Genomic DNA, 22,799 nt, shown 5'->3' on the forward strand with positions numbered 1-22,799 from the left:
GACTAATGTGAATTTACACTTGAGAGCATAGAAATATTTTTTTATTGCTGAAAACTTACCCTAACTGATATTATAGACATATTATATATACACTACATATGCATTATATATACCTTATTCTTGTTTGCCAATAAAGGTTTGATATCTGTACATACAATAATTTGTAAACATCTAATCCACAATCTCTGAAATGACATTCATCTGAAAGCCTCAAATATCCTTCATAGTACGCTCATAAATGTCAACCTCAGAAATTATTAATGTGTGGGATATGAGGCAATTTAATCCCCAGTTGAACCCAACACTAGATGCAGAAGAAAAACAGCAATATCTATTATGCCACTTTGCATCAATTGTTAATGATCCATTTTACTAAATGAAGAGCACACTTACTGCAAGTACTTGTGCTGAAAATGGAAAATCTACCACCATATTGTAGGACTAACAAATTAATTCAATCGGTAAGTATAAAATGAATGGAATGGATCAAACTTCTTCCTTCACTTGGCAGAAGCCACTGACTTGAGCCCTTGTAAAGAGAACCAACATCTTCTATATGTTATTAGTGCTTATCCTTCTGCTCTCTCTAAAGTGAAGATTTAGTCCCTAAGCTGCATTTAAGGTTAAGCCTGCTGAAAAAATCGAGGGCTGAAACTTATAATATATTGTCTCTTATTGTCATATCAAAATGGAAGTAAGTAAAAATATTGAAAAACTTGACAGATAAAGAAGGAATAAAAGTATTTTTATAAGACTGGAGGATTAAGGATACAAATTTTCTACCTTGCATACAGCAGTACAAGGAACAAATATGCTGTGCTCCTTCAGATCTCAAGATATCTGACCCTTATGTACTGAAGTGTTGAAAGAAAACACTTATGCCATTCTGTCAGACAGAGGTCTGGCCTCACCTCTGCTACAGCCATGAGTAGGCACAGTTACTCAGTCATTTTCTATAGGGAATTATTACTTGTAAAAGTGATACAAAGACTGACACAAGACTATTGCTAAGGAAAACCTTAACATCGGAAAGAACATGAACAAACAAATTCCCAAATACAAGGCTTCTGCTGTACTAATTAAATTGGAGGCTATTTGACACAACCTTTAGGGAAACCACCCTTATCAGGATCATTTGGAAGCTTTAAGAGGTAAGGTAAGAGAAGAAAGGAAATCTTGTTCTTTAAAATGACAAGTGGCTGCAGTACAAGAGCATGCTGGAAGGAAATTTAGTGGAGCAGAATATACATAAAAATATGAAGAATAAAATATATGAGAATATAGTTCTGAGAAGAAAGATGTAAAGGAGAAACATGAGTGAAGGTCTTGAGCACTTCGAATTTGCACAGTTGTGGAAGAAGAAAGTTTAAAAAAAGTGCTGACGAATCACTCTGCAGACTCAGCAGTACACTAAATTTTGGAGTTCAATATGGCTTGGTGATGTGTACTGGGGCTGTGGCAAAGAAAGACTGGCTCTGCACAGCTGCACTGGAGTACATTACAACTAATCTCTGTGTTTATGCTTTCAAGTACATCAGACGAAATTTTATTGAATAAACAACTCTGAACCTCTTGTACCTTTACTTTGTGCTGTGATTAGTTCAACACTTATTGCAAACCTATCTGATCTCAATTTTTGTTTACTCTTGTATTTTGTCGGTATGACAGTTGTAATTATATGCTCTTGAGTTTTTTCTCTGGTTGTTTGCTCTTCTGCTAAACACAATATTAGCCCTTTAGAAATCCATTTATTTCTACTAGCTATCTATGAACCACTTATTGGCTGTGTCACAAATGAGTAGACTCTAATTAGCCCATCCATTAATTGTTCAGATTCCTGAAACTTTATTTAGACTACCATTGCATAGTCAATGGTCAGTGTCACCATCTGAGAGCAGGTTTTGTATAAGAAAAATCAGTCTTACCCAAGAAGTGTAGAAATCTTAAGTAGGAAGAGTAGTCAGACAGGGCTACTACCTCGCAGTCCCACAGCTTCTATCTCACTTCCACCATTTGCCAAATGCTGCCAGCACAGTTGAGTGTGGCACAAGCAGTTACAGGGTGACAGAGGCTGTGGTGCCATGCAGAGTGTGTTCAAAGCAATCAGAAAGCTTGTTCTGTGGCCAAGGCCCCAAGACCTTATAACTGCCCCTGGTGATCCAAGGCATAGGACATATCCATCTGAGAAGAGCAGAGGTGGAAAAGGATGCATTTTTCAGAATCTTGATTTTTTTAAGTTATAAAAATGGTTAAAAGTTTACAATCTACCTCATGTTTTTGCTGAAAAAATGGCAATCGCAAAGATAGAAATTGTTTCCCTCTACTGTGGATCAGAGCATTCAACAGCTTCTTATTTTTTGCCTGTAGTATTTCTACCAGAACAAACATGGAATTACCTTGACTGTTTCCTTCAGTTTCCTTTCAGAGCAAAGGATCAAATGTCTTCAATTAATCCACTTTTGATAGATAGCTTGATTATAACTATTCAATATGATTGAGTATAGAAATGATTAGTAGATTGCCATATGACGCTAATCTAAAAGATGATGATGTTATGTGAGGTAAGTCATGAAAATTAAGATGTTATGGAAGGAATGACCATAGTTTAGCTGGTGCAAACTCTCCAGAATTTATATTGTTGTTTAGCACTGATTGCACTGTTTCCCTTTAGCTTCTCCAGGTATATACTTTATAATAGGTACAAAAGATAGTATATCTGTCTTAAAATATCTGAGTATTTATGCTGCATTAAATGCCATTAGGTTTACACTCTATCTCTTTGTTGTTCAGACTGGTCTTTCCTCACTTACTATGGATCTCATGTTAGCTTTTAAATTACATATTTCAGGGAATTGGGGTTTATCTTTGAATGCGACTCAGGAATTCATGAATAAATAAACTTGTCAGAACAGCTAGAGCATGTCTCTTACCTGCTCTTTGGGATGTGCTAAAGACTTTTTTCACAAAATAACAATTTGTTAAAGTGTGACTCAAATACAGTAAAAATCATCATACAGAACTAACCTTGGAGGTGTAATTTTTTACAAATTGTTAAGTTGTTAATACTGCATATCGTTCAGGGGCCTTTAGAAAAGACCTGGTCATCTGAAGTTAATGAGAACTCTTTCTTGAAATTAATTATTTTCAACTTTGTAACATTCTAATTAGTAGAAAGTTAAGAACAGCTGAATTGAGAACATTTCACAAGGAAATGTTCTAATTTTTCAAGAGTTGGTTCTAATATTGCTTGACAGCATTTTTCCCTTCACCAGTGAATTTGCAGTGGAGTTGACAAAAGAGGTTGCCTGTAGTTACCCAGCAGCTGAATCCCAAATTGCCATGGCTAAAAGCCAGGCTTGAATGGCTTCACTGACACTCATACCTGAGCTTGCTGCAATTAAGTCTGAACTTTTTCATTTGTACAAAACATTTAATGGCGGCACTGTTAACTATCAGATAGATTTGTTAATTAGACATTCCCAACAATTTCTGCAACCTACTATAGGTATCAAAAATGAATTTGTATTTAATTGTAAATCTCTTTCAGTTGTACTCTGACAGCTCCACAGACACAGCTCTGAGTGTAGGTGATGGCAGTATCAAGAATTTAACAGCAAAAAATCTGTCCTGTTGAAAACTTGCCTTTTACCTATTTTTGTAGCTTTTCTTCTCCCTCCTGCAAGAACATGCCTTTCCATGAGTGATGGATTACTACATATAAGGAGTATTACAAAAAGGGTGCGTACATCAGATTCCAATTTGGCCACGAAAACTTACGTACCTGCCATTGTCATCTCTCTGTAAAAAAGAGACAAAGTGACTTTTGCCTTCCATCATCACCCACATCATCAATCCTGGTATTAGTATTATCATCACTGTAGATTTTCAGAAGGTCAAGTTTAAATCTAAGCTCATTCCTAAGGCAGTAAAGCAAATTGGACTGATCTCTTCTGTAAAACCTGGGAATGTAGAATACTTAGTCTTAGTAGGCAGTTCCTCTCCTTTAGTGGATTCAGTGTCTGTATATAATCCAAGAACGGTTAATCTGGTGGGAGAGGGCATGGTAAGCACAGCAAATACAAACTGACAGTATAAAAATAAATTATGAAAATTTATACTAATTCTCAAAACCTAACAACAAATGAAAAAAAAATCAGTCCACACATGATACTTTTTAAACCTAACAGATTTTAAGCCAACTTGTATATGATTTGTGAAGGTTTGGGTTAGCAGTGGTATTAGTATTTTCAGCAGCTCATGATAACTTTCTGATTAGGGGTAGGAGTGTACCTAAATAAATTGATTTAGGTGAAATAACATACAGTGAAATACACATGTGAGAGGAGACCAAAATACCACTCCTAGACGTGGACTCCAGGAAACTCTTCTGTCCACATTTTAAATAGGAAAACATAAACACAATTTAAGGTTTGAGTTCCTAATTTTTACCAGCATTTTTACTATCTAATTCTCCTCTTCATAGTTTTTTTTTTTTTCATTAAATGATTGTGAATCTATGACTGCAAATAAGGAGTAACAGAGTAGAAGATTGAGCTTTATATCAACACTTAATTGGAAGCAATAGAGCAATCCGTAAAATTTGCTATCAGGCTGTGCCAGGGATAGTACAGAAAAAAAAAATATTGTCATTTTGGTGGTAAGTTTGAATATACAAAGATTTAGTTGGGAACAATTTCACTGAGCAAAGATTAAAAATATTGTACATTTTACCAGGTATAGATCTCGTACCTATAAATCTGATTTGTTTCTATGCTATGTTATCAACCATTTTTTTAATTTTTCAGAATGGAAAACCTGTTCAAGTATTTTTTATTTATGTGCTCCTTTTTTTGTATAGAACAAAGGCTTAATTCTGACCCCAGAGTACATCAAGTAATGTTCTGATGCAACTAAATCACATATTTTAATGTAAGCGAAAGGTAGACTAAGAGAGGCAGAGGGCATGCATTAGTTGAATAGCTACTGGAAGCAGCCAAAATGATAGAACAACTTAAAGGTAATTGCAAGGGAAATGAATCCATGTAAGAAGTACAATACTTAAAGCATTCCCAGGTGTGAAAGTCCTCTTTAGTTGTAATGGTGCTAGCAAGTGCTCCTGTGGTACTTTCTTATTCTGTATATTTTCTACCGTCAGATAAGATAAATGAAAATGTCTTTTTGTTCATTGACAGTATTATCCCCTCTGACTGAAACATTTTATTCAAGTCTGAAATTTTAACCCTGCTGACATGAAATCATAGTTTTCTGTATCATGTCAGTGACCCACAATAATGTTAGAGAAATGTTGTAGAACAGTAGCACTTGAGTTCTATTTTTTTGTAAAATAAACCTTTTTGGAAATTGAGCCAACAGCATAAATTTAGCACAGATCTTACTGTTAATGCTTTATCAGAAAAATGCTTACCTTGAAAGCATCCTACATGCCATAGACAAGCCATGAAATACCTGGAAGGATTAATTTTTTTGGTAACCCACTTCTAGTATAACAGCACGATGTTAAAGAATTTATGGAGTTATGTTATATTTAGCAACAAAGAAAATTACCCAGGGCCTCATGTACTTGGCAAATCATGAAGATGATTTTAATTCCTTTGGTCACATGAAGTAGACCTTATACAAATAAACATTTCAATGAATCCCAGAGTTGTTTCTCAGATGAGTTGAATACTTTGAATGTAAGCAAGATTGGAAAGATCATGAAAACCTAATTTTATACTTTTCCTCAAGCACAGGTTGTTAAGGTCCAAATTCCTAATTTCTGTTCCCTGTTCCCCTGTGTCTTGTAGCAAACAGTACTTCACCTTCTTTACACTGAAGTGCATGAAGTGCAAGTTCATAGCAATTAACAACTGTAATGACATTTTAAAAATCCCCCATGAAGAAAGTTCATTATGCGCTCCTTATTTACCTATGTATTAGTAGAAACTGGTTCTCTTACAGAAAAATGTAGTTTGTATTTGACTTCCTCCTTTACTCTTTACCAAAAAGTCTTCCCTATAGCTAAAACAATTGGCTTGTTGTAGTATCATTTGTGATTCAGGTGACATTCTTGAAGAAATGGTGCTTTTCTACGTTGCCTAGTATTTCTGTTTAATACAATGATGATAAAACTCTGACAACTGAAGAATGAAATAAGTATGAAAAAAATATTCCTGGCTTTATAATGTTCCGTTTACTTTCCTATTCCAAATGTAATGTTTTCTCATCACAAGAGTTAGCAATAGACACATGTGGAATTCACAGAATCAGAATGATAGGATGATTTGTGTTGAAAAGATTTTAAAGATATCCAGTTCCAAGTCTGCTTGTTATGGGCAGGGAGCCTTCCACTAGAGCAGATTGCTCAAAGCTCCATCCAACGTGGTCTTGAATGTTTCCAGGGCTGGGGCATCCACAACTTCTCTGGGTAACCTGTTCCAGCACCTTACCATCCTCACAGTAAAGAATTTCCTCCTAATTTTCTAATGTAACCTTGACCTCTTTCAGGTTAAAGCCATTACCCTTTATCCCATCACTACATGCCCTTGTGGAAATACCTTGCTACAGCTTTCTTTCAGACGCCTTTCAGGTAGTGGAATCAGTCTACTGGTAATTACAAATCTCATAATTACTATCTTGTATTGGCCTTTTTAACCACCAGCACGCTTGTAACAAATGTGGGTAGAGCCCTTCCGGAATAGCAAAATGACAACCCTCTTATACATTTTCTGTTTTAAATTCTGAATTCTGTTTGCCTGAGTCCTGACCTGAAGTTACCATGAGCTCTTACTGAATGGGAGACCCTCACTACTTTGCCTATTACTGTTGATTGGAGAATCATGCCAAAGCTGGAAACTGTGTATTTTCCTAATGGAGCAAACTGCATACATCTCTCTTCATTTTCTTGTGTGAGGTATTATTCTATCAGCACCCGACTTTGTTCCCTCTTTAGAGGGCTGGCAAAAAATTTGTCTAAATAGTCTATACCCAGAGAGAAAAAAACAATGGGAATCTTAGGGTGAAAGGAGTAGGAAAATCAGATTTTTGGGCTAATGTAAATTTGTGGAACTGTACTGCTATCCATGAGTACATACCCAGATAAAATAAATGACATAGTTTCTCTGTTTTGCCCAACTGAACATCTGGTCCAAGATTTTGTTTTGTAAAAGAAGTGACTGGCTAACGATGCTTCTCTTATTATCATTTGTGTTTTCTTGGTGTTTTATGAAACAAGATTAGGCTGAAATAATGATAGTATCTGCTTTTAAAAGTCACTCTGTACAGACAAGTACATTTTGCATTAGAATTAGTTAAATTACAAATAAATAGTAAAATGAGCTAATAAACACAAAATCCAGATAGTTCTAACTGCTCTGTGCACATAATTTTCAAATTTGTTTCTCTTAATATAAGAGTGGGATAACCAAGTCTGCTGGGTTAGCAGCAGACCTGTAAGGGGGTTAGGGACTGGACTGACAAGCAAAGGACCCAGAATGAGGTAAACACAAAATCATCAAGTCAAAGCTTAAGCAGGACCATCTCCTGCATTTTCATTTAAGCAAAAAAGTGCCTATTCTGGGGCAAACACCATCACTCTCCCAACCTTCTCTGAGAAATCAGCATACTGGGGTGCCTCTCTGAAGTACCTGTATGCTAATGCACACAGCATGGGGAATAAACATGAGGAGATCTGTGTGCAGTTGTAGGGCTACAGTCCTGTTTGAATCACAGAGGCTTAGTGGGATGTCTCCCATGACTAGTGAGCTGCAGTCAAGGGATACAGGTTTTTCAGGAGAAACTGGCCAGGAAGGTGAGAGGAAGCTGGCCTTTTTGTGAGAGAACAACTGGAATGCTTGGAGTTCTGCCTTGGGATCGATGGTGAGCTGTCTGAAAGCTTATGAGTAAGGGTTAAAGAACAAATCAATATGCACATTGTGTCTGCTAAGGCCACCTGATCAGGAAGAATAAGTGGCCAAGGCCACTGGACCTCTTGGGGGACCTCAGCCACCCTGGTATCTGCTGAAGGAACAACACAGAAGGGCATAAGCAATCAAGGATGCTCCTGGAGAGAATCAATGACAACTTCTTGACCCAAGTGACAAAGCAGCCAATGAGCTGAAATGCTCTGCTGGATCTCATGCTTACAGACAAGGGCTTATTGGAATTGCAAAGGTTGGAGGCAGCCTTGGTTGCAGTGACCACGCAATGTTGGACTTTGGGATTCTGGGAAGACAGAGTAGAGCAAAAAGCAATTTCACAACCCTAGACTTCAGAGAACAGACTTTAGCCTTTTTAAGGATCTATTTGGAAGAGTTTCATGGGTGTCATGGTTTGAGAGTCCCAAAATCTAATTCCCTAGTCTAAGCCCCCTCCCACATCTCAACCCAATGTGACATGGTTTTTTTCCAGACAACCACACAAGACTCAAAATGGGGGAAAGGGAATACATATTACAGTGACTGTATAAATAAATACTACAATACATTTTATACAATCTTAGCTATCTCTGCATGACATAAAAGTATTTACAATGGATCAAATCTCTTTTCCCCTCCAAATAAAAGTCCAGGAGGGAGTGAAAAGGAAAGATCCTTTTCACTCTCAGAGCAGCAATGTCTCTAGGGCAGCAGGTCTATCTGTTTCACTCTTCTTCTCATGCAGCAGCTGGATCTCTGCCAGCACACATGAAGGGTATCCAAGCCCCTCGGCCACTTGTCTTCAAACGAGGGTCTTCCTCCGTGGGCTGCATTTCCCAGGACAAAGGGCGCTATCACCACATCATATAACGAAGCGCAGGGGTCTTCGTGACGGTCCTTATCTTCAGGGGATTCAAGTTCCCTACAGAGCTCTGTGCTCTGTCTCAAGAACCGGGGTGGTGGGGAGGGGCAAGGTCACCCCCTCCGCATTCTTTCTCTGAGCTTTTTAGCTCCTCTCTGCAGTGCTGATGCAGTTTTAGGACTTCCATTCAGTAGGAGTCCATCCTTTCCACTTAGGAAAGGTCACAAAAGGAGTTTGGGGGTTTTATTTCAGTTCTTACCCTAACTTCCTCTCTCTCTGCTGCTCTCTCTCTCTCTCTCTCGGCTCTCTCAGACAACTCTGTGTCTTCCTTGTTCAGCTGCATGCTGTTTCTGCTGCTTATCTTCTGCTGGCTCTTAGCCACAATCTCTGGACGCTGCTGCTGCTCTGTCTCTGCTCACTCACGGTGGAGAAAACTTCTTTGGCTTTCAGCTACAGGTACTTAGCCCAGCCTTATGCTGTTCCAAGTCCCTGCAGCCCCCCCCAGCCGGGGCTGGGGGGGGGCCCAGAGGCCCCAAGGGGCTCCGAGCCCCTTCCTCGTGGCCTCAGAACATGGCTACCACTTCTACCACCAAACTACAACTACCCTTTTCTTCCGTTCTAAGTGTGATATGTTTATATTTTGCAGAAGCGCTCATTGGGTAAAACTTCAAAACTTCAAGGGTCACCACCCCTTGGGGTTTTACCATTTTATAACTGCAGGGGGAAAAACTGTTTCCCCCCACCACAATGGGATAAGGCCCTCAAGGGAGGAGGGACCCCAGAAATTTGGTTAATATTCAAAGCTAACCTGCAAGTTCTGCCAGAGTTACTGGGCACAGGGACAAGTTCCTCTGAGAAAATGAATATCCCCATTCTTAGAAATATTCAAAAGGTGTCCAAACACAGTCTATGTGCCCTGCTTAAGCAGTGGTGTTAGATAAGATGATCTCCAGAGGTCCCTTCTAACCTCAGCCATTCTGTGACTCTGCAGTTCTGAGATTCTGTGAACTGATACATACAGATTAAGAAAGAGCTTGTTTGACCTACATTTTAAAATATATTTAAGATGGCATAGAGGATAAGAAATTTACTAAGACAAATATCAGTCTTACTTAAACTGACCACACTATTCCCCTCCAACCTATCTTTTAATCCTATATTTGATATTTGGGTAATTTTATGCTAAGAATCAGTAGCTATTTCTAAAAGACAAAAATGTATTCATAATGTGTATCATCTAGCAAAGCGATCTATTCTGTTTTTAACACAAGTTATCCTCCAAATGAAATTGAAGCAGGGAGATAATCAAAAGGTAGAACTACAGCTGTGTTTGGTGTATGTCTAATCAAAGAAAGAAACTGTTTGCTTTGATTCTTATCCTGTTGTCCTGTAAAGAATTAATGTAAGCAGCTGACAGTCTGAGCATTTATTTTGTAAACAGGGAGATCAAGGAAAAAGAAAAAGGCAAAAATCACCGTAGCACAATTACAACTGTCCCTGAAAAATGGAGTAACCTAAACAACAATGTGTTTCCTTAATGTAGGTTTCAAGGTTAACAAAAAAATAAAAATATTTATTCTTTGCAGATTTATTACTGCTCTTTACTATCAATGCATGGTTAAGATTTATCATATGTGTAAAGATTCACCTTTAAATTACATAAAACTTCTCTTCCTTGTGAAAATAATTCCAGAAACTTAACACTTGTAATGATGAATACTTCTGTCCCACTTCTATACAGTGGACATATGAATAGATATTGATAAGGCCAATCTGAACTCTTCTGCTAATCCTTCCTGAAGCATTACCTTTTCATTATTCAAACTGGAACTGTGCAGTCTCCTAGCCACAAGGCTCTATTATTCTGTGCATATGTGTGTGTTTGCGTATGTATATAAAAATATAAATAAACCACAGAAGAAACTAGGACTCACTGTTCCAAGGACTAAATGTTCCATAACTCTTTGGCAGTCAGTAAATCAGAATCTGTGTGCTTTTAGAATTTTTATTTCTAATTTTTTTTTAAATTTATTTTTTTTAAAAATGAGATGTTTAAAAACAAACAATTTCACTGACTGGAGAATATGATCCCATTTCCAAGGGATGGCAGAGAACCACTTAGGTGCCTGTAAAACCTGTTTTTGGGCACTCAGGCACTATGGTAAAACATCTATGTACCAGTGAAAGGTATAGGATTGTATATCAAGAAGGAAATTAGGGCCCTGGTGCAGACAGATTAGCAAGGTGTTGAGTGAAGGCAGCTCCATATTGCCATGCAGTCTGTTCTATAAAGTATATTGGTTTTGCATTTTTTTCGTCAAATACATATCTGGTTTTTTTTTCCAGTAGGGCAATAGATGATTAAGGCAATATTTATCATGAAAGAAAACAATATCTCATAAAAACCTCAGTGTAAGAGTAGGAATAGAGGGGTTCATCCAGCCACAATATACCCGTCAGGCTCCTGAGGGCACTATTATGCTACACTGGCTGTGACCAGTACACATTGCTGCAAGGAAAAGTTTACGGTTTTTCAGTGACTACAAAGACAGTTCTAGCTCCTGAACTGTTCCATAACAGTTCTGGTGAACCAGGAACCATCTCTCAGAGGGAGAGAAGAAACTAGGGTGTGACAGGGGCTGCAGTCTTGGGCTCTGTCTGCGGTCTGAGATTGAGGAGAGGTTAAGAGCAAGGCCTAAGGATGTTACCAAGTGCTCTTTGTTCACAGCGCAGACTGTGCCCATGGTTGGGCTCAAAGTGTTGTACTCATCATCAGTATAGGCTCCTGCTGTGCCTGACACGAAGATGTTGCTCTCCCACAACCCCAAAGCCCTCAGTCTCTGCACCTGAGGGATTGGCTTGCCGTGCCAGGCTCACAGCTCCATGGCTGCTCCCCTCCAGCAGCCTGGGGAAGCTCAAGGCCTCCCCTCTACTTGGGGCACCCCCAGCTCCTCCACTGTAGCCTGCTGGGGGTGCCCAGCACTGTGAAAGGGCAATCTGCATCTTCAGGGTTTGCGAAGCAGCCCGTGAAGCCCCAGCTGCAAGCTGCCCTGGGAGAGGAGCCACAGGCATCTACAAGTGATGTGTGTGGGATGAGTTTAATTTAGGCACCCAGGCTGAGCTGATGCTGCATGTCAGACATGTGGACAGGTAATCCAGGACTAAACAGTGGGTTTAAGGATGTTTAGAGTATGGATGTAAGAAACTGCAGCCTGGAGAAGGTCTGTGGAGTGAGATGGGCTCTGGGTGACAGTGGCACACACTTCCTTAGACCTGAACATTTTCATACTTGTGCTGACTGATCTGCCTTCGAAGGTAAATGGGGAATTGCTCTTTCCTTTGTTTATAGCAGAAAAATTCATGACCAACATAACTGGACTCTATTATTTTTTCTGCTAGAAGACCTAATAAACCTCCTGCAGTAGGCCAAGTGCAGCTCCTGAGGGCAGCTCCTGGGGCTGTCTCCTGTAAAGCTTAAACCATTTCTCTCCCAGCATGCTGTGAAGCCTCTAAGGGCCTTAATAAACAATAAACAGAGACAAGTCCTGCTGTTAGATCAGTTTTCATGCTTTTTGCAACAACGCAGAGAATTGTTAAACATTGCAGATATCTCTGAGCTGACTATTTGTCAGGGATGAAATTGAGACATTCTGGTACCTCTGCCTCCAATAATATGCTTCCAAGAGATGCAGAGCTTGAAAAATGTGTTAAACATTTTTTTGCTGCACCATAAATGTCTTAGCTCCAATTTAATTTTATCCATGATTATTTACAATACAATGACTTTCATCTACCTATAAATCCTTACCTGGTACATTCTTTTTCCAAATTGCTTTATTAATCCTTAGTTATTATTAATTAGAAATGGCACAAACAGCACAATCATTTCCTTAACTCTGGCCGACAGCTGGGCTTTAATAGACTACAAAGCATGACTTTGGTATCTGGATTTTATTTTTCTTCTGCATTAGCAATGTCACACGGTTACAGAAGGCAGAAAAAGAGGAGAAATATTTCTGAGTGTCGTTTTAAACTGTAGAGAGACAAGGTTTTATTATAAGTATAATGGATTGAAAGTCATGGTACATTCTTAAATAATGCAAGCAGACAAAGCAGCTAGCAGCTTTGCATTTACAATTACTAATATTTTTTTTTGTTACTTTTCATAACATCCTACCTTAGGTATGAGTTTACTTGTGTGTTACTAGAAACATTGGTCTCTCTCTGCCATGTTTGTGGGACCCACAGATTATACAACGTGTGAAACAAATTTCATAAATTCCCTGCAGTGACAATCGATCTGGCAGAATGTTTACATTTAACCGTGCAAGATCCTGTTAATTGCTTGGTTCAGGAAGAACATGATTTTTCCCTGGATACTCTTTATTCACTTGCTGATCATACTTCTTTGACTTCCTTGCTGGAAGGCTTATGGATGATATAAAAGTCATGTGAATAGCATTGAGTACCAGGAATGGAGGACCTTTCAACTTCTACGTCTAAATAGTAAGCAGAAGAGTGGAAAAACACTGATAACACTGAAAATATTTTAAATATTCTCATTTCGTGTATGTCACACAATGAATTTTTTGTCCTGGGCAACATCGTGATTACTTTTTATCTAGACTTATGTACTTTTGGGCTCAATTTTTGCTACTTGAAATGGGTCTAAAATTATTTACTTACACCTTGGATGGGGTTCTGTAGTTAAATTGGTCCGTTGCATCTGGAAAGCATCAAGTGTTATGACAGAAAAGTAGGACTGGAGGAACTACTGCTCCACACAAAATTCTTTCTGAGTACATGCAATTCCTACTTTTGAAAACTAGAAATAAGCTTGATGCTTTCAACCAATTACTGCTGAGACTAAAAATAGGAAGTTTTTCCCCCCAGTTTTATTAAATCAACCCAAACTATATAGAAGAAAGAATCTTCTTTCTACATATAGCCATGTGCTGCACACTGGAAACTGTCAGAAACACTTAGCTTCATGCTGAAAATGTTTTTTACCTATCTGTCTCTCTCTTGGTTCTTTGCTATTGTGAAAAGAAAAGGACAAGTAAGGCAGTTGAAGGTTACCCTCAAACCACATGCAAGAAAAAGAAAAGGAAAGAAAATAAAAGAATCTTTTCAATTATAAATAGTGAATTCTATGAAACAGCTGCAACATGTTTCTGAATTCTTTGTTTCTGACTGCTTTCCCTTCATGCCTTGAGCAACCAAAAGGATTAATTCTGGGTAGTTATTTAAATATAGTTACTTGCTAAAAATCCTTTGCCAAGATCAGAGAAAAGGGATTAGGATTAAACTGTTCTAATCAAAAGTAGTGTGGGTTGGTTGATTTTTTTTTTCCTGATAGGAATTCTTTTGCTTCAAGAAACAAGTATTAACACTATAGGGACTTCAGTGTCATATAGTACATATGTCTCAGTGCCAAGAAAAACTAAATACAGAGAAAGGTTTTAATTTATTACCTTTATAGATGTCAGTGGATGTATTAAGGATGTTAAGAATAGTATTAAAATACATGTTGCGAAATAATATCAGCACTAGGTGTGTTTCTATTTTTGCCAGTTTGTAGAATGGCTTTGTCTTGTATGACTTCCCTACAGAAGTCACACAGAGAAAGTGTACAACTAGCTTCAGTCAGACCTCATCCTTGGTGTGCCTGTAATTGTTATAATAATAACCGGAATGTTTTCCTGTCATATTTACTTCCCTTCCATAACAGATGAGGTACAAAAAAATTGTATATACAAAAGACGTCAATGTAAAAATGGTATCTTAAGATCATACTGTCCCTTTGGGTCTTTGTCTCTATTATTTTACACTGCATTTTTTTTAAATGATTTCTGGTGATTCTTTGTAGACATAGTGATTCTTACTGTATTTAAATTAGATTTATGTGTCTAGCTAATCTGGGCATGGGTGTGAAAACACATTTTTTAATGAGACATAATAGATATTTTAATGAAAATAATGTGGACATATTGGTCTAAGCTAAACTTCAGAAGAATATGCAGCACGTTACAGGGTTGTGGTAGGCTGATAGATTTTTTCAGTTAAACTAGTTGAACTAGTACATGTATTACCCATTCCTCTGCAGCACAGAAATCAGGAAAAAGTTTCTATTTCTGGAACAAATAGAAATTTTTATTGCCTGGCTACCAAAATGCCATCTTCATCTAGTGCTTCCTGAAAGAGGCGTTACTCCCTTTATTTCTTTGGTCTTTTGTATGGTCTTGCACCCAGAGAGTTAGACATTAAGGTTGTTTCAGTCAGTTCTTCTACAGTTGGAGTGATTACTGCAGATTACTTTAAAGTATTCTATTGCCCACTTATAATCACATAATGCACAAAAACATCTTGTTACCATTGCCCTCTGCTCTGAATAATCTTTCTAAACATTTCTTAGATGGGCTCCTTCAGAGATAGGTTTCGGATTACAAATACAATTACTTTTAATTGTACTTTCGGACAATTCAATTGTAATTCTGCATAAGTGGTCACTTGATATTTTTGTGTGTTCTGACTCTCAGAATCTCTGGAACAACATTGGCACTTGCCATATTATGTTGGCATGGCTGGCTTAGTGGTGTGTTGCTTCTTAAGGGTATGAAGAAGAAATTTGCCTTTCCCATCTTTTATTGCAGGTTCATGTCACACAAACAGACATTTTGTTTGCAACATTACTCCTTATGTCAGCAAATGACTTCCTGTGATTGTCCAAAATGAAGGATGATGCCCTAATCTACCAATATAACTAACACTGTTCTTCCTCATCTTTTATACAGAGTACAGTTCTAACTAAATTTAGGAAGTAAGGCTATTATGCTCTCACACTTTTTGGGTGAGAGTTCACATAGAGCAGCTTTTTTGTTTACTTCCTGTTGTTCTACTCTGTCAAAAAGGAAAAAAAACCCAAACAAAACAACAACAACAACAAAAAAAACCCACCCCAAAACCACCAAACAAATGAAAAAAACCCAAAAAACAAACAAACCAAAAAATAGTCCAGTTCTAGAGAATTATATGTTATCTATCTCACACTAAGTGGCCCAGACTCCCATTTTTGGAACAGTTGGTGGAGTGCACTATGCATATAAAATTCCCCTAGAAAAATATTTAGAATATAGTGTAGCTGCTTTGGACTTTCTTTGACAAAGTAATGTCAAATGTCTTTGGACTTTCTTTGACAAAGTAATGTCTTATAATGCAAAGAAGATGATGTCTGTCTGATCTTTGATGGGAACAATGATATCTACAAAAGGCTTTTCCTTTGGTCAAGTAGTTGGTCCTTGGTATGCATTGTTAACAGGAAGGCACAGATATATCTTTGGTCTTCTGGCTTATGCACACACTTTCTTTGTTTAGAAATTAATTAAATCAGTTTTTATACTGGATATATTCTCAGTATTGACAAATGCTTTGTTTCATTTTCATACATACAGATGTTCGAGTCTTAGTGCCTTTTTGCTTGGAGCCAAATGGAACCTATCCAAGATGTGACTAGTCCTGTAAAGCCTCGGCACCTCACTGCTCTTATATTGTCAAAAACCTTAGTAGCTCAAGGTCCTTTGAGAGCATACACTGATCAATTTTCTGACTTTCTGGCAGTCTTTTTTCTTTGTGTGGTCTGTGCCTAAATAAAGCATTATTTTTTCCTCTCTAGGAATGGAAATATGTAGGTACTACCAACTGTAGTTGTGCAATTTTTTTATATTTCATTGTGGAATGATGGATGGTGGACTTGTATGAAATGAGATATAATGGAGACTTGTCCTATGTTGTAGCATTCCTCAGTTACTGAATTGGTGCAATGTGGATGCCAATTAACTCTTGAGAATGTTTATATCAACGAGCTCTGAAAATGTTCAGTTCAGTGCAGGTCAAACTAACAGATTGTCTTTTTCATAACTCAGCAAGGATTTGGGATTTTAAAACAGGTGCATAAAAATATTTAGTCATCTAGCTGACTCCTTCAGTTTTGTTTCTCTTCTCTTTTAACCATACCAAAGATGTATCAGGAGTTCTCAAGAGGTTACCCAGTGTATTCAAGTCTCACTGAAACTGAACAGATGCTTTTCAGCTTTGTTGAACCTTGGTTCCTAGGAAATTCATTAGCAGTTTACATGAAAATCCCTTGCCTTTAGAGTTGTATCCAGGTGACAGAGGCAAACAATGGGGAATGTACTCTTTGTTTTGCTTGACTTATTTTCTTGTTTATTTAAAGGTATATTTTCCTTTTCAGATTTTCTGTGCATTAATCGCTACAGTCCTATGAGCTTCTCCCATTGTGGATTACAAGTAGATTGTATATGAGATGGTTACGAGAAAATGTGGTATGAGAGCTTAATGCTGGGTCTCAGATGTTTGGAAACTATGTTGCAGAGATTTTTAACTGCCCAATATGGAATGCCTATTGAATTAAAAAAAAAACAAACAAAACAAACAACTTAGTAGCTTGTACATCAGTTTCCTTATATCTCCACAATATGATCTTTAATGTTCTTCAGGTATGCATGGCAGCACAGGTCAGGCCCAAAGGAACTGATCATTGCTGAGAAGAGTAAATCATGAGATAGTCCATTTTCTGGAGAAAGTGGCAGCGTTCTGGCAACGGGGAATACTTTGATGCTGTGAAAGCTTGTTCTGAAGTGACAGAATCAATGTCCATGACATAGATTTGAATGCTTTCCTATTAGGCAGTCAGACCTGTTGCTAGAGTACCAAGGGATCATCTTAGCTAATCACTGACATTAGCCATGACAGGAGTCTGTGAGGCCATAAATAACTTGCCCAAGCTATTTGTGGGAAATGTTGTCAGATGGAGTTCTTTTAATACTTTATGCAGATTCATAGTGCTCCTTACCAGAGTTCCAGAAATTTAGACAGAGCAGGAGCAGCCTAGGAAACCCGTTTCACTGTTGAGACAAATCTTGATTCCTTTGCTAAGTGCTGGCTTCAGTAACATGGTAAAAAAACATAAGGAAATGATGAGAATAGACTGGATGCCTCCCATAAAGTTTAAAAATACCATAATGCATTAAATGGTGTCTGAATGGTGTCTGATCTGTAGTACAATCCAAACACAACACTACCTCTCCATCTCATCGTGACAAGTATACATTTCAACTCATCTGCCCAGATGTATCAGGTCCAGTGCTTTCTGGCATTGTTGGATTTACTGTACCTATCTACTATATGTACATGTACTATATGTACATGTATAGCACATTCCACTCCCCGGGTTGTGCCTGAAGACCTGAGGGGATGCCTTGGTAATGACATGAGGGACCCATGGGCTGCCTCATGTAACCAAACCAATTCATAGAACCTTCCAGACTCATCTCTGAAAGGTGGGGAGAAGGTGCACACTAGATTAATTGTTCTGGTGGTGGTAGCTTGCTGTCATGCAACATCGTTCCTGAGAACCCTGTGGAGCTTCATCTGTTATGGTCTGGTAGATTACCAGATGGATGCACAAATATATTATGGAAAATACGTGGACACGAATTTGTATTCATATAAAATGCACCAATTAAAAAAAAATTCTATCATCTTACTTCCACAGAAACAGGATTATGTAAAACTAACATTCTGAATTTGTATGATATACAAGAAAATTATATAGTTGCACTAATAACAAAAAAGGAAAAAACCCTGCATGCTATTTAAATAAAACAAGTTAAAGTGACTCTAGGAACACCATTGATAGATTCCCCATTGGGTTATATTGTTTAGTTCCATTGATTTGAGTGGAATTATTCCATTAAAAATAAGTGAATAATTCACTATTTCACTAAGATTTGTGTGTTGATGTTCACTAGGTAAATGAACACACAAAGACATTGTCAGAATTATGTTCAGCCTTTTGCTGCAATCATCCATAAGCCTGTATAGAATTAGGATGGTAGGTAGATTTCTTCTGACATCGTTAAAGCTACGTCTATGCAGCATACAATTTGCTCCATTGAAAACTAGAAGTGGGTCATGCAAATCTGGTTATGTTCTTATTTACAGAGATTTTTGCAATATACTGCTGAAGTGCTAGCATATCTTTATCAAAAGCCTAAAAAGTTTTAAAAACCCTAATAGACATAATAAGTATTTATGTTTATATCCAGTCAGAATAATTAGAATTACAATTATAAAACAATTAGTTATATAATTTATACCACTAGTATTTATACTCAATAAATACCTTAAATATTCAATTAAAGTTTTTTGAAAGTTTTTTTGGATTTTAAATATATTTCCTACCATTCATGAAGGTTTTGGTCCTTCTGTTTCTTGAAAGGCAAGAAGACTGTTAATTTACAGTACTGAAAAAATATATTCAGTTCTTTTATTCTCATGACTTCCAAATGAATCTATTCAACTATAGGCTAGATCTTTTTCTAACACTAGTAAACCTCGGACTTTTTGGATTCTACCCTGAAGCCATACACATACTTTCAATTCAATCTTTCTGCTCAGATTTATGCAAAATTCTTAGCTCATCGGAAAAGCTTACTCCGATTAGTCTAATTTGATTGATGTGCAACACACCCATGCCTTCTTCTGTGACTGGTTATGTGGAGTATGCATTTTGTTCAGAAAAAATATTCCACCACTGGCTTCTTGTGGCTAATTTATGGTCCAATATATGTGATTCAGCATTAGGTGTATTTGTGCTTAGGATACTCAAGAGTATATTTCTGTGTGTTTGCAAGGCTTTTTGCTTTCCTCACATGATGAAGCCATCCCAACAGCTCTTATTTTTTCGCAGTTGCTTCCAGAGACTCATGGAATGCAATTACTTCAGAAATGTTTGTTCTAATAGAGTTGTTATTGCTGTGCAATGGATGTTTATTTGGAGGCATTTGAATGTAAAGGGTTGAATGGTCCACACTGCTGGAGCCCAGGTTTCATGTATGTTTAGGGCTATGGCATTCTCATTTATTCTGAATTTTACCTTTGATGCACTTGAGATATCCTTGTCTTGTCAGGTTCTCTTGAATTTTACAAGTTCTGATATTACAAAAGGAATTCTACTTTTGATTTCTGCTTCAGACTTTCTCTCCTTTGTGATGGTAATTCTGAGATATCTGAAAGAATCCACTCACTCAAGTTTCTCAACTTTGATGTAAATTTCTAGTTGTATATGAGAATTTTGCATTGTCCTTTATCTATTTTTTTGTTCCTGTTTAATCAGCAGTCCAAGGGTAGTAGCTTTGTTGTTAGATCTGCTAGCTGTGGTTCTCTTTCTTCCAATCAAGCTGATACAATCTACAAAGTAAAGATTATGGATCTTTTACCACTAGCTGATAACTTTGTCCTACCAGAATTTTCAAGCTGTTTGGATTTATTATGTTCAAGGAAAATATGAATAGAGATGCTGTCAGGAGAAACCTGTCTTTAACTCAATTCTTGTGAAATCACTTACTTAATGTGTACCAAGTGAAAATTACACTTTTTCAAAGCTTTTAATTTAGGTTTTAATGCAACCTGAATTTGCAGTTTTTTAGGAGGGAAACCTTTGCATTTGCCTGTGAAGTTGAAGGAATTGTCTTTCTCGCTTTCGTGTTGTTTCTTTACATAAACATTCCTAACTTTACCTTTGTTATTCATTTATGTTAGTGGTCTGAAGTATTTAATGGAGCCGTACTCCTATATTCAGTACAAAGAATTTAGTGACTTGCAATGTGCTCTGTGTCAACATTCCCTTCAGACAGGAATTGCGGTTTGGTGGAATCTATGCTCCTATCTGATATGTGGATCAGATTCTGAGGTCTGTATCTGCTCTGGGAGCAGGACAATACTCTTAATGAGCAGGTTATACAAACATTTGCAGCCTATTCTATGCTAAGGCATATATTGGTAATGAATCTACCTCACAGGACGAAAACTGAGTTGTCACCTCAAAATAATCTGTAGTTCTGTGGTGAAGACAAATTTGGGATAGTAGGCAAGGGATGTGAATTTGAGTCAACTGAGACAAAAAATGGTTGAAGCCTGGACTTATCAAATCCCCAAAGACTGTACCAATTTGGGAGTATTTATTGGGTAAATAAAGGAGGCAAGAAAATGGGGCAGTGATGCTATTTACTTTTTCTCTTTTCTGGAAAGTTCTGACCTGATTTCATCTAATAATCTCAGGAGATGGTTCACAGCTGTGGTTCTTGGAAAATGATGGACATCCAGCTTTACCCAGGTGCTGAGTTTACAAACAAAAAAGTTTTTAAACATGCTACATAGAGGAGTTCAAGCAGAGCTGGTGCAGAGTGGTTGAGAGATACTTATACATTCAAAGTGAGATATTTGCTTTAATATAGGACTGCAACCATACTAATAAGTCTTGACTGTCAGCCAGCTCTCCTGCCTAGATGAGGTGTGCACACACATACACTGCACACTAATGTCGCCAAAAATATGTGCCTTAGCCTGGGCTTCTTTACACCTATAATTCTGAGTCTAGTCCTGCATTCCCTGTTGTCCAGATCCTAGTATGTTCTATGTCCTTTAAAGACTGTACAGCAAGGGAATTTCTGTACTGGCTTTGGAGACCATGTAATTATATTCGCATTAATGAGTCTAATAGTAGTCCAAACTTCTTCATTCTCAGTTTGATATAGGCTTATTTCAAATTTCTTCAGATTTTATGCAGCTGCTACCCAGATTAAACATTGGACAACAGTTGTTTCTCAGTATCCGTCATGCCTATCTCCTACTTTACAAGTTGTCATATGCCTGATCAAGCAGCAAAAAGCTCACAGCTTTTAAAATGATTTATTATTAGCAAATAACTGAGAATTCATGTACCTGTGGTTAGAAAAAAAAAAAAAAGGCAATTGAGAATTAACAATTTATTTGGCTGTCAGGACTCAGCAGGGAGTTGCTAGTAATCATTAAAAAATCAGTGCACTGAAATTTAGTGTAGTCTCCCAAATCCCACTCCAAATTCTTACCTCAGTTCTCTCTCTCTCAAATTTGCTTATTGCCTACCAGTCTTAGTGGATGTTTAATAATCACTAGCTTCCTGAATTTAGTCAGTGATCTGTTAGTTGTTGTACCTGGAGCAGATGATGGGAAAACCAGAAAGGATTGAATTCATCAAGAGTAATGTTTGTGCCCTGGGCTCCATTCATAGTCAGTAGAGATGTAGTCAATATAGTGAGTAGAGTCTGAAGTGCAATTTATCTCATCCTAAAGCAGCTGTCTCAGAGAAGTGAAATGAATCAAACCTTGAAAGTGCCCATTACTCTCCACTGACCTGAAAGGGAGCCAAGGGGGACTAGCTTCCAAGCTTCCATGTAAGCAGCCAGACATCAAGCATTAGATGATTTGAGCCCCATCCCACGCAAATAACATTATTTAACAGATGTGTAAAAGTACCTGTGAATTTGTTACATGCTGGCCTATTCTGTTCGAAAGCTGGGTGCACAGGTTTGTAACCCAGTTTGGACAGAAAGTGTTTATTACAGCAAACGTGGTACCACATATGCAATCCAAATCCCTCAAGTTTGGACATACAGTTACATTCCTTTCTGTTCCAGATGCGGATGCTCAGCACTAATTTGGGGAGAAGAGGTAAAGATGGGGACAAAGTAGAAAAAATGATTATTCCATGTAGTTAAACATATCTGAACTGTAGCTATGAGATTTCAGTAACACCTTACGACTAGACTTACTTAGCTAATGTTGCTTAAAATTATGCTGCTGTGAACATATTGCCAGAATTCTTAGACATGTAGTGCTTCTTTTGCCATGCAAAGGGGTTTAAAGCTATAAAATTACAATTTTCTCTTTGTGATTGCATTCCTAAAAGTTGAGGTTAGTTTAGTATTGAACCCTGTGTATCTACTTCAACTGCCTTAAGTCAAACTTTAAAACTTATAAAATGTGCTTTCTGTATGAAAATCATTTTCCTCACTTCATAAGCAGAAAAGAAAATAAAAGAAAGAAAGGTTAATGTAGAAATGTAATTTATATTAAACCCTTTGTCCCTTGTGGTGGTCTTCTGTAATCTGAAATTTACA

The 22,799-nt window shown here is 37.5% G+C and overlaps 1 long non-coding RNA gene across 1 annotated transcript; it reads left to right on the top strand.

Annotated features, from left to right (window-relative positions):
• Positions 1 to 2,400: 2,400 nt before the first annotated feature.
• On the top strand, positions 2,401 to 17,084 carry LOC127470481 (uncharacterized). Its single transcript, XR_007904314.1, has 3 exons — positions 2,401 to 2,561; positions 3,662 to 3,738; positions 17,030 to 17,084. It is a non-coding gene; the product is annotated as an uncharacterized LOC127470481 (long non-coding RNA).
• The last annotated feature ends 5,715 nt before the right edge of the window (positions 17,085 to 22,799 follow it).

The sequence above is a fragment of the Manacus candei genome, unplaced genomic scaffold (assembly GCF_025592945.1).
Source record: "Manacus candei isolate 608988 ecotype Guabito, Panama unplaced genomic scaffold, ASM2559294v1 h1tg000021l, whole genome shotgun sequence".
In the NCBI taxonomy this organism is placed as follows: Eukaryota; Metazoa; Chordata; class Aves; order Passeriformes; family Pipridae; genus Manacus; species Manacus candei.